This window comes from Bidens hawaiensis, unplaced genomic scaffold, assembly GCF_021521415.1.
Source record: "Bidens hawaiensis isolate Kalapana, Puna unplaced genomic scaffold, B.hawaiensis_p1.1 tig00041071_1, whole genome shotgun sequence".
Taxonomy (NCBI): Eukaryota; Viridiplantae; Streptophyta; class Magnoliopsida; order Asterales; family Asteraceae; genus Bidens; species Bidens hawaiensis.
This window is the reverse complement of record NW_027497252.1, coordinates 53,345-66,670: the sequence shown is the minus strand read 5'-3', so window position 1 is coordinate 66,670 and position 13,326 is coordinate 53,345. Positions and strand designations below refer to the sequence as shown.

General features: G+C 36.9%; 1 pseudogene; it reads right to left on the bottom strand.

The window, feature by feature from the left end:
* Positions 1-924: 924 nt before the first annotated feature.
* On the bottom strand, positions 925-1,764 carry LOC143592574 (zinc finger protein ZAT10 pseudogene; annotated as a pseudogene).
* Between the last annotated feature and the right edge of the window lie 11,562 nt (positions 1,765-13,326).

Here is a 13,326-nt window from a genome sequence, read left to right as displayed (position 1 = left end):
GAGCTCGTTTATCAGATGAGATCTAATTTAGTTGCGTGCAAGTTTAAGCTCGGCTCATTTGAAGCTTTTAACAAGACAATTGTTAGCAACTCAATAAATGCTTGGCTCATTTATACCCCTAAGAAATCAGGCCAACCTTGTCGGTCCAGCCGGTTAAAACAGAAACCATTTGAGATGTAGGTTTCTTATTTGGTTACCTCTTCCTGTTGTTGGCCGGCCAGACCAGACCAACTTGTTGAACCAACAAATCTTGGATTCTTTTTTCAAAACATTGTTTTCCCGTTAAAATTAACAAAACAACATTTAATTTATAAAAAGAAAACATTAAAATATGAAACGTGACAGGAATAAATAAACATAGAATTAAAAGCCGTTAATGATTTAATGGTAAAGCGGCAGGCATGAATTTGGGGTTTTACATGTGCATTTAGGCATGAGCCCACATGGGCGGTTTACAAACACATCACCATTTGGTGTTGAAAACCAAACCGGCCTTGATATATAACTACATCAATGATATCTTCTCTAAAACTATAATATTTATTATTTTTAACATATATCAAAGTTTAATTATACTGAGTATGAAGCGTATGTATGTTTATCTATTATTTCTTCAAAACTATCGACTAAGTTAATAATTTTCATATCAATAATTTGAAATCATACAACTTATCATCCACCTTATACTTTGTGAATAAAATAATACAGTTAATACCTGTTAGTATTGACGTGTTGTTATAGAAAGCTTAACAAAAAATAAAAAAATAAATGAGCATTTTATTAACGAATCAAATCAATTGTATAAACTAACACACAAGAATTCTATCTTTCTATCATCCTATGTACACATCCATTTTACTTTTCTAAACTAAAACTATAATTTAATAAAAATTAAAAACAAATGAATTTGATAATAACAAATTAATAATAATAATAATAAATTAATAATAATAACTTAATCCGTCATCAACGACAAACGCGGTTTCTTCATCGGAAGTGGGCTTTCAACTTCTTGTTCGTTAAACAAGAGTTGACTTTTCTTCCCACAGTCAACGCTCAACCCCATTTGTAAGTTATCAGGAAAAGCCGGCAAGTTCAAGTCAAAATCACGCCGTTGACCAGACCCACTTCCGTCAGAGGTGGTAACACCACTGCCGCTTCCGCCGTCGTAGTGTCGTCTTTTATGACCACCGAGTGCCTGGCCGGTGGGAAAACACCGGTGACAAATAGAACACTCGTGGTGTTTGCCACTAGGCTTCAAAACAGAGGTTGACACGGCGGTGGTGGCGGTGGTGGAGTGGTCGTCGGGAATGTTTTTCCGGTGACTGGCTTTATGGCCACCAAGAGCTTGATAAGAATGGAAGGTTTTATTGCACACGGTGCAGGTGTAACTAGTCGCCGGAGAGTTGTTATGTTGCGGCGGTGAGATGGTGGCGGAGGGGTTTCCGGCAGCAAGTAGCATCAAGCATAAAGCCAAGTACTCTTCCTCTTCGGTTTCTGTATCTGCGGTGGCGCGTGGGCGTTTGGATCGTTTGCCTTTGTTCCAAGAGTCTTGAACTTGAACTGGAGGGTGGTGGAGAGACGGTGGTGTGGTGGTTTTGAGGGATTCAAGTGCCATTTGATTTGATTTGTTTAATGGAATGGAGGATTTGATAGTTGAGTGATGAGAGTAAAGAGTTCAAGATGAGACATTTATTTATATAAGGGGTGTGGGGTTGAAGTTGAAGTTGCGTGAGGGGTGGCAGTGGGAGTGTTGCAGAGGTTAATCTTAGTTGTTGGATCATTCGAATATTGGAGAACTACTTGTTATCATTATTTTAAATAAACGAAAAATAATAATAATAATAATAATAATAATAATAATAATAAAGGTAGGAGTGTAGTAGGGGTGTTAATAAACCGAAAAAACCTAGGGGCATCCTTTTCCTTTTGTTTTTATTAAAAAAACTTATTTATCTAGCCATCGGTTTTAAAAGTCTTAAACTATTTTCATTGGTAAATCATCATTGATTTGTCACGCTATTTAGAATAAAAAAATATTAAAAATCATTGAAATAATGGCAAACTAGTTTGTTCTATCAAAGCTAGTTTGCAACTCATATTGGTGTCCCACGTCACCATATGAGTGAGCATGTTTTTAATTTATTTTTCTTTATTTATCCACAATAATTTGTTTTATGTCTAATTTTGAGTTCTGCTAATAACTTTTAATAATTACGTTTTTATAAATATTTAAACGTACAGTCTTGTATTTTTTTCCATGTGTGTGTTAGCGTACATGTATAAATTTTATTATAAAATAAGTTAGTTAAAAAAATTAATATAAAATTAACATTACTTATTTAAATATGTGTGATGAATATAGTTTTTTTAATATAAAACAATTATCTTTTATATTTCTAGCCACTTAGAAAAACAGTTATAAATTATATATATTGAATAAAAAATAATGAAGGTTGGGTTGCAAATGAGAGTGGAACATTTGTTTTGATTGGATTGAGTAGATGGAAGAGAGGGAAATTAGTTTTATAATAAAATATTGGTTTGTGTTGGTTTATGAATGTGGATGGTCTTAGGGGGTGTTAAAAAACCGAAAAACTAAACTGCATCCGTAACTGAAAAAATCAAATCAAATTGTGATGTAGTTTTCGGTTTGATTATCCGTTTCATAAATCTTGCTTATTCGAATAACTAAACCGAATTTAACAGAATAAATTGGATAACCAAAGTCGGTAAATAAGTTAAATTCTGTATTGGTACACACACTTATAATTCAGATCAATTTGATTTTTAGCTAGGACAAAATAAATTTTAAAACAGAATAAACCAATACTGGAACTGGTGAAACACCGCCGATTCTAGAACTGAATATTTGTGATTTAGTTTTCAGTTTGATTATTGGTTCCACAAATCTTGCTTATTCGGATAACCAAACCAAACTGAAACGAATAAACCGAATAATAACCAGTTTAATCGGATATCCAGACCGGATAAACGTAATAATCGGTTGAATTTGGTTTGGTTAGATGTCTTATGTGTTTAATTCATATGGTTTGATTTTTGGTTATAACTAAAAAAATTAAGATTAAGAGATTGTTGGGTAGTGTTTTAACGGTTAATAAAATACTACGTCTTAATAGTTCAAACAAGTATTCAAGCCGACGAATACACTTAAAACCAAACTATATAAAACGAATAATTTTTTTTTATTAATTAAAGTGATGAAGAATATGAAATTTGAGTGTGAAATGGGGAAAGGGAACTAACGTGTCCTATAAATTGGTTGTGGCTCAATGGTAGAGCACTCACTTTACAAGTGAGAGGTAGGGGGTTCAAACCTCACTATCACCAATTTATATGGAAGATATGAGGGATGACCATGGTTTGCCATGGTTCGAGTCCTGATCTCACCCGGTTTTACCAGCTCCTCGCTGTCGTGCCATTTGGCGGGCATGGGAGTCGGGTTTTATCCGGCGAATCCCTCAATAGATGGACCGCTAGGGGCTTCGTCCGTCCAGACTAATGGCCAGCTCAGGCTACCTTTAGCAAATGGGGGCTGCGTACGAAGTACCCGGCGTTACTTAGTCTTTAAGAAAAAAGAACAAACGTGTCCTTTTTGGGCTTGGCTTTGTGTGTTTTATACTTTCCTTTTATAACACGTGCGGTAAATTAAATTCAGTGTTCCGGTAGATAGTACTTATCCTAAGCATGACTTTTGCTAGGTATCTAATGGATGACACATGTCCTTTACGTGACCACATGTATTTCTTCATACGATGCTTTTTTGTCATCTCAGAAGTAACCCACGTTTGGCCACATATACGATCGGAACCCTCCTATACAATAAACCAAACAAACCCTTTGGAAAGAACTATTAATTTCTAGATTGTATGTAATTTTCTGAATTATTGTTTTAGTCATATTATGAGTTAAGATTAACAAAGCCTTGAAATGTAAATGAAATCATTCATAAAAAAAACACTTCTATGTATGCTTCCTTCTATTTATGTAACCGAACTTGAAATAGATTAAAATTAAAAATAAAATAAAATAAAATTGTGATGGACTTCTTTGAGTAGAAAGTAAGCTACCGTTGATATAGAAACTTTTGCTTGTCGACATAAACATTGTGTTTTGTTGATGGTATAGTTAATGTCGATCGTACGACTTGCTGATTGCATAGTTATTGTCTACAAACTAGGTAGATCAGAAGCATGCTTGACAATGTTTTTGATCATTGGGTGGTTAGCCAACCATCCATAAGACCTTTAGGTGTGGTCTCATATCCCACACATGTGAAACCTGGCATAAAAGTAAAGTTGTTTTTTTTTTAAATAACAATTATACTTTTGTGATAACAATATGTTAAAGAAAATGCAAAACTAAATGCAATTTAATTAAATGATTTTCATTAATAATTAACGAATAATACTGAGTCTTCTCTCCTCTCTAATAAACAACCAGCAACCACGATGAAGCATTGTTACAAGATTCTTGCATTATAACAACATTTTAGAAACATCGTCAAATTCTATTTTCAAGGTTTACTTAGACTGTATGTTATGGTTTAACTAACAACGTTAAGGTGTCATGTTACTGTCACGTAGGCAAAAACTTTAACTAGTCAATTATTGTGGCATTAACCGCTTAACGGGAAGGAGTATCTAGATTCCTCCCCCCGGCTCGAGGGGGGGGGGGGGGGCTTTTGTTTTTCAAAGATTGGTTTAACGTCGGTTAGTAGTGATGATGTGGCCTAACAACACTGGTTTAACATCTGTGTAAAGGCAAAACCACACCTTATGATTTTATTCATCTCATTTAAGGGATAAGAAGAAAAATTTAAGAAAAAAAGTTATACTTTTTAAAACCAACATAAAAGATATAAACTATACTAGGGCAAGTTAATTGAATTTGATTTAATCAGCCGTTAAAAAAATAAACTTTTATATAAAAGTTAGTTTTTTTAATCATTAAAAATTTTACATTATACGTACGGAGTTTGAACTATTGACATTCAATCAAAATAGAAATGGCTTTATATAAGTTAATTAAGTTTGCTGAATATTTAATTATATAATGAAAGTTGTTATCGTTGGAACACTTCTTATGTTATAATTAGTTGCTTTATATAAGTTAATTAAGTTTGCTGAATATTTAATTATATAATGAAAGTTGTTATCGTTGGAACAATTCTTATGTTATAATTAGTTGCTTTATATAAGTTAATTAAGTTTGCTGAATATTTAATTATATAATGAAAGTTGTTATCGTTGGAACAATTCTTATGTTATAATTAGTTGTATTCATGCAACTTGTATGCATCTATTGCTTAATTAGACTAAATCGTTGGAAATATTATATTATCGTTGGAAACAACTCTTATGTTATAACTAATTTCTACTTAACTAATGCCAACCCATTAGATGCGCAGTTTACTTAAATATTATATTAGCATACTAGTGTCTAACTAACATTTGGCTATAAGTGTTTTAACACTATTTAAGTTATATACACAAGAATTGGAGCTAAATTACAAAATCAATTAGTTTATAAAATTTTGTAAGTGCATACCTAATAATCAATGAACAATCCTTTGAATACTCGTAAAAGTCTAATAATTGCATGGTCTTTAGAGTAATAGAATTACCATAGATCACTTTCATAAAACAGAAAATTATAAACTCATACTCTAGCATAAGAAACTAGAGATGGTAATTATATATGTTACTTTTAAATATATGATTACTTTTTAAAAGTTGTTTTGTTTAGAAATTATTGTTTAATGTTGGCAGTTACGTCAGTAATGAACAAATTTAGATGAATATGTCATGTGAACACTAAACACAAAATTTGTATTTGTATAGCAATCCTGGTTGATATTAATTAATTCATTTGATTCCGTTAGTTGGTCTTAACTACAAGTTTTCTCTTTAGAAACGTTAGAGATAGAAATCAATAATAGTGATCGACAAGTTCTTGCCTCTAGTCAAGGCATAGTTTATCTACGACTATTATGTTGTTGATCTACGACTTCCCTACTATTGTTGAAAGTAGTTTAAAAGTTAGAGATAACACAAAATTGCTCAAAGTTTTCAAAATGTGCGAGCATAAATGTGACAATACATAAGTTAATTGATCGAGTAACATCATAGATCCTTATCGTACTTTATTACAATATAATCAAACCTAAATGACTATAATATTCCTATGCCAACTAAAAAAACCTAGTGACTTGATCCCCTCTGGATAAATTCTTATGCGTGTTCATGGCCTTCTAGGTCACACACAACATTTTTTTGTAATAAACAAACCATCATCATAAGTAAGCTTATCACATCCCACACCAACATAGATTATTTATCGACTATTTTTTAAGCTCTCAATCATCTACATGTTTTAAATCTATGTTTTAAATCATCTACATGACTAGTACCGATATATATTTTAGATACATGTAATTATATAACATTTGTAGATGTTTTATAAAAAAACACGTGTTCGCTGTCTTCTATATTCTTTTTTTTAATCTTTATAGAGGTGAGTACTAAAAAGACTCAAATACCCCTAAAGGTTACCCGCGGGTAAAAGGGAACCCCCTCATATGTTACCCGCGGGGCATGATAAATCACCCGCATAACTCAAGATAGAGAAACACCAACAACAAGATCTAGAGACTACACGCGGGAGGATCCAGACGCCCTCAGGAGTCATCCGCGGGGTACTGTTCTCACCCGCAAGGATGACCGGAAGGTGACGTCAGAAAGATAGCTGTAATTAACATACTTTAGAATATTTACAAGGATATTTCCTTGGGAAGCACGAGACGTAACGATCAATGATAGAAGGACAGCTGACGAGGTTGTTACAACCATCCACATGGCCTAGATGGCTCGTCCTATCATATGCGGACACGTCTCCAGGTTGTTATAACAATGCACATGGCCGAAATGGCTCGTCATATCATATGCGGATACGTGCTCAGGTTGTTACGAAAGCATCTTCTGGAAAGGGACAACTAGACCAATCATATTCCCATACCCTTCGGCTATAAATACCATCATCATCCCCATGAGGTATGCATTCACACTTAACTTCTACTCTCAATACTTTGTACTTTCTTCTAAATCGGAACAAGTACTAATTATTCTCACGCCAGAGGGTGGTTACGGGAAGACCCACCCTCTTATCCTTTCCATAACAAGCTCACGGTGGTTGTTTTGCAGGTTCTCGTCATTGGACTTGGGAGATTGAGCTTGTATCGTTAGTTTGGTATTCGTTCGACCCATACCCTATGGATCCATCGATCTAGACCCCTAGGAGATTAGATCCATGTTTCTTCTTGTAACTAATCTTTAATTAAGCTATAGTTAGATTATCGTAGTGGTGTTAGTTGTGTAACTTCGTTGTCTCGACGGTAGACAGGTCTGAAATTGAAAGCATCTCCAGCTGGCCAGTGGCCACGTGTATATTCCCATCTTTGCTAATTTTCTCACTCCCACAACTTATTCCTCATCAGTTTCCTAAGTCCTAACGTGACATATATTTATCCCTACTATCACGTTAGCCTTTTCTTCTATAAAAACGGTCAAATGTTTGAATATCAGTTTAGGTTCTAAAATACGTTGAGTAGCCTATAATCATGATTTAATTGTTTTAAATTATCATAATTTATTAAAACTGAAAAAATAATATGTTACTTTGTTCATAATTGAGTCACTATTCATTTAACTTATTGAATTGAGATAGATTATTGAAAAACTTAAATAATGATGCTTGAGAGGATGTCATTGTTTGTTATGATAAAGTCAAAATTGGTGTTAGTCAACTCAGTCAATAATAGTTGAAGGGTCAAAAGTGTCAAGTTCACAGAAGTGTAGGGACTACTTATGCCTAATCTCTTTAGAAGTTTGTTACTAACGATTTCTTGTTGATTTGGGGGTTAGGGCTCAGATATATATCCTAATTAGAATAGGTTAGATTACTTTTCTGTTTCAATTCCTTTCATTTCTGTTTCGTTCTTGTAATCGCCATTGATAATAAAGCATTCGATTACATCAATTTCATCGTTTCTTTGGTGTTTTAATAACAATTGGTATCAGAGCCATTGGCTCTTGATTGTTCGAAGAATTCAACGGTGGTTTCCGCAATTGGTGATCGGTATGGTGTCTACGAAGTTCGAGTTAGAGAAGTTTAATGGGAGGAATGATTTCAGTCTCTGGAGAGTCAAAATGAGGGCTCTGTGTGACATCTGACCCGATCCGACCCGACCCAGGTACCCGTTTCTCCGATCCGATCTCTTTCTTTTATGATTTAATATTTATTTATACTTATACTTTATTTTTAATAATAATAATATATTTTCCTTCCCGCCTCTTCCTCTCTTTTCCTTTCCTCCGTCCCGTCCCTCTTCTTCTCTCTTTCCGCCTTCTTTTCCCTCTTGTCGCCGTCCCGCCCTTAAGCCTTGAACCCCTAACTGTCCTTTGTTTCTTCCCGCCTAAGGTTGTCTGCGCAGCTCCACGCGCCAGACTCCTTACAAGGAAGCCTGCGCGAAGACCAGTTGTTCCTGCGATACGCGAGGCGAACTGTTCTCGCAGCGCGCTAAGAATTGTAGTTCTTCTCGCAGCGCGCTAAGAACGGTAGTTCTTCCCGCGACGCGCTAAGAATTGTAGTTCTTCTCGCAGCGCGCTAAGAACGGAAGTTCTTCCCGCGGCGCGCTAAGAATGGTAATTCTTCCCGCGGCGCGCTAAGGATGATAGTTCTTCCCGCGGCGCGCTAAGGTTTGTTCTGTCAGCCTTCGCCCTCGCGCGTGCGCTCGAGCCTTCTCGCGCTAAACCCTTTGAGTTTTCTTCTGTTTAATCCAGCCGTTTACTTTTGTGTTGTCTTATCTTCTGTGCTGTTGACCTGACCTATCTTATGTCTGAAAAGTTACTTTCGGCGCAGCATGCGCACCAACCCCATTGGTCGACAGAAAAAGTGACTGACATTATCTTTTGAGATCTGCTTTTCCATGCTTGGCCAGTACCTTTATCTGACCCTCCCATGCCTGTTTACTGTTACCTGTCAGCTTTTCCTTTGTCCCCTACAGCTGCCATATCTTTTGATATCTTTTGCTTTTGGAATCTTTTACTTTTTGGAGATCTTTTCCCCTTTTCTAGGGATTGTGTTCCCTAGGGTTTCCCTATAAATAATAATGTTAATTTCCTAACACTACACACACAAACACTTGTTATCTTCCTCTTCCTTGCTCTCTGCCTTTGATCCTCTGCCGTCTCCTTTCTCTTTGCCTTCGCCTTCTATCCTGTTCTGCCCTGCTTTTCCGGTAATACATATATATTATAATAAATTGTTTAAGTTACTTATTAATTATGCTAACTTATAATCTAGACTTAAAACCAATCGTTAAAACAATAATCTTATTTATAGGTTAACTTGTGCTTGTTTAAAGTTGGTTCTTGCTTTATCTTACACCGCATCGTTTATCATGTGAGTAATCTCGTACCTAATCCCTTTTTATTTTTAATGTTTTGGGATGTTCATGTGTTCATACAAACTTAGAGTCTTAAACTTGTTTATGAACTTTAGTCGCGCAGTATCCCATGTGTTGAGGACGTAGACTTGGCTGTTTATTTGTATGTGTGGATCATTAACCGTCTTGTCGGTCTATTCCGCAGTTCTCATGGTACCATTAGATGAACACGGGAGAACTATCGTTTATGATTTTCTCTTTTGTTTACACTTGCACAGTCTTTCTTGTTTGTGAGCTCAATTGTGAGCACTGGCAGTCTTTGAATCTTAGAGTTGGTCCCGATCGGATTACACCCTTGTTGAAAACCAGACATACACATGTTGCGCGCAGATTTGTTCTTATCTACGTATTGTATTAAACTTGATTTCTCACCAACACGCAAGTGTTTGACGTTTATTTTAACACATGTTCAGGTTTGCTGTAGCTACATTTGGAGCTTGTGGACACGTAGGACGTTTTTACTTTTGGACCTAGATTAAAATGTAACAAGACAAGTTATTATTGTTCGAATATTTTGTCTTATAATATATTGATTTATGTTGATTTAGTTATCTTGTGTTTACGTTGCGCGTGCGTGAATGAATATATTTATTAAATATTGACACCCAATAGTGTCACGAGTAATGAAACAATATGTGGCGCCCCGATGTATAATCCGCCTTTGGTCGGGGTGTTACAGATTGGTATAGTTCTTCCCGCGGCGCGCTAAGGTTTGTTCTGTCAGCCTTCGCCCTCGCGCGTGCGCTCGAGCCTTCTCGCGCTAAACCCTTTGAGTTTTCTTCTGTTTAATCCAGCCGTTTACTTTTGTGTTGTCTTATCTTCTGTGATGTTGACCTGACCTATCTTATGTCTGAAAAGTTACTTTCGGCGCAGCATGCGCACCAACCCCATTGGTCGACAGAAAAAGTGACTGACATTATCTTTTGAGATCTGCTTTTCCATGCTTGGCCAGTACCTTTATCTGACCCTCCCATGCCTGTTTACTGTTACCTGTCAGCTTTTCCTTTGTCCCCTACAGCTGCCATATCTTTTGATATCTTTTGCTTTTGGAATCTTTTACTTTTTGGAGATCTTTTCCCCTTTTCTAGGGATTGTGTTCCATAGGGTTTCCCTATAAATAATAATGTTAATTTCCTAACACTACACACACAAACACTTGTTATCTTCCTCTTCCTTGCTCTCTGCCGTTGATCCTCTGCCGTCTCCTTTCTCTTTGCCTTCGCCTTCTATCCTGTTCTGCCCTGCTTTTCCGGTAATACATATATATTATAATAAATTGTTTAAGTTACTTATTAATTATGCTAACTTATAATCTAGACTTAAAACCAATCGTTAAAACAATAATCTTATTTATAGGTTAACTTGTGCTTGTTTAAAGTTGGTTCTTGCTTTATCTTACACCGCATCGTTTATCATGTGAGTAATCTCGTACCTAATCCCTTTTTATTTTTAATGTTTTGGGATGTTCATGTGTTCATACAAACTTAGAGTCTTAAACTTGTTTATGAACTTTAGTCGCGCAGTATCCCATGTGTTGAGGACGTAGACTTGGCTGTTTATTTGTATGTGTGGATCATTAACCGTCTTGTCGGTCTATTCCGCAGTTCTCATGGTACCATTAGATGAACACGGGAGAACTATCGTTTATGATTTTCTCTTTTGTTTACACTTGCACAGTCTTTCTTGTTTGTGAGCTCAATTGTGAGCACTGGCAGTCTTTGAATCTTAGAGTTGGTCCCGATCGGATTACACCCTTGTTGAAAACCAGACATACACATGTTGCGCGCAGATTTGTTCTTATCTACGTATTGTATTAAACTTGATTTCTCACCAACACGCAAGTGTTTGACGTTTATTTTAACACATGTTCAGGTTTGCTGTAGCTACATTTGGAGCTTGTGGACACGTAGGACGTTTTTACTTTTGGACCTAGATTAAAATGTAACAAGACAAGTTATTATTGTTCGAATATTTTGTCTTATAATATATTGATTTATGTTGATTTATGTTATCTTGTGTTTACGTTGCGCGTGCGTGAATGAATATATTTATTAAATATTGACACCCAATAGTGTCACGAGTAATGAAACAATATGTGGCGCCCCGATGTATAATCCGCCTTTGGTCGGGGTGTTACAGATTGGTATCAGAGCTACGTGACTTTAGGATAGGTGGTTAGACGTAACGGCCTAGAATACCTAAGAGTCCCTTCTCGCGCATGAGAGAAATCTCATGATTGCACGCTTATTGTTAATTACTCGTTATTTATGAATATGCTTGCGCAGACGCAGTATATGATTTTATATTTTATTCCGCGATATTTCGATTTTTGTTGAATTTCGATTTTTATTGATTTTTCTTACATATTCGTTTGTTGGATTTGAAAATCCGAAAAGTCATGGTGATACATGAATGGTTGATTTTCAATTTCCATTTACGATTATGTTCTGAGGTTGGAGACTTGAAAAGTCATGGTGATACATGAATTGTCAACCTCCAATACTCATTTTCTTGTATATTTTATATTGAGGATTGAAAAGTCATGGTGATACATGAATCGTCAATCTCCAATACTCGTTTGCTCGTATATTTAAAATTGGGAATTCGTAAAGTCATGGTGATACATGGATTGTCGATTCTTGATTCGAATTTGTTACCTTTATTAAGTCTGCATTTAGGTTCATTTATTTTACTTTAACTTTTGACAGTAACTGACTCCGCGAAACCAAGCTTTTCGAGGTTATACTTTGCGCTAAAACCAAGATATTAACTAAAATTAAAACTTTTATAGAATGCCTCCGCTATCTCGCCGTCATCAGAGGAGAGAAGCCTCGCGCAGACGATCGCAGCAACGTTCCCAGGAAATGGCCGCCGCGATAGCCCAAGCTTTGAGCCAAAACAATGCTAACACCTCTGGTTACAACATTAAGTCCTTTAATGCGGGTAACCCTCCAAAGTTCACAGGTCTTGAAGGAGCCACCGTGATGCTCCAGTGGCTTGAGAAAATAGAAAACACTTTCCTCCATACCCAATGCCCTCCTGACAGACGAACCCTATATGCTTCCAGTGTCCTGGAATCTAGAGCGCTTACATGGTAGAATGGAGTAGCTCATGCGCGTGGCGCAGAAACTGCTTCTAGCATGCCCTGGGAGGAATTCAAAGAAATTCTGACGCGAGAATTCTGCCCTCCCAACGAAGTTAAGCGCCTGGAAGAAGAATTTTGGAATCTTAAGCAGTACAGTGGCGAAGTGCGCGAGTACGCGACGCGCTTCCATGAACTAAGCCTGCTTGTCCCTCACCTTGTTACCCCTTCCCGCCGAGCCATCGAGAAATTCCTTGGGGGTCTCCCCATGGAAATTCAGGATTCTGTATGGGCCAGAAACCCAGTAACCCTCTCTGACGCCATTGAGTTGGCCGCTGTGCTCAGCGACAACCATGTCAGAGCAGGAACCCTGTTCCTGCGGGGAACTGAAAAGACCAAACTCACCAAGACTGTCCCTGAACCAACAGAAACCAAACCTGAACCCTCAAACCGTAACAACCCGAAGCGTAGGCGCAGACAAGTTTATGCGCTTACCAGCCCGCCCATAGTCCAGCAACCCGCCTACCAACCTCCAGTTTACACGCCTAACCCACTATCAGCCTACCCAACTCCCCCTATAGTCCACAACTATGCCCTAACCAATCCCGCACTCCCTGCCCCGCCACCTAAGAAACCTTATACAGGAAACCACCCCTTCTGCCCAACCTGTAGACTTCACCACCCACCTCAAGTCCCATGTCGACTTTGTCACCGATGT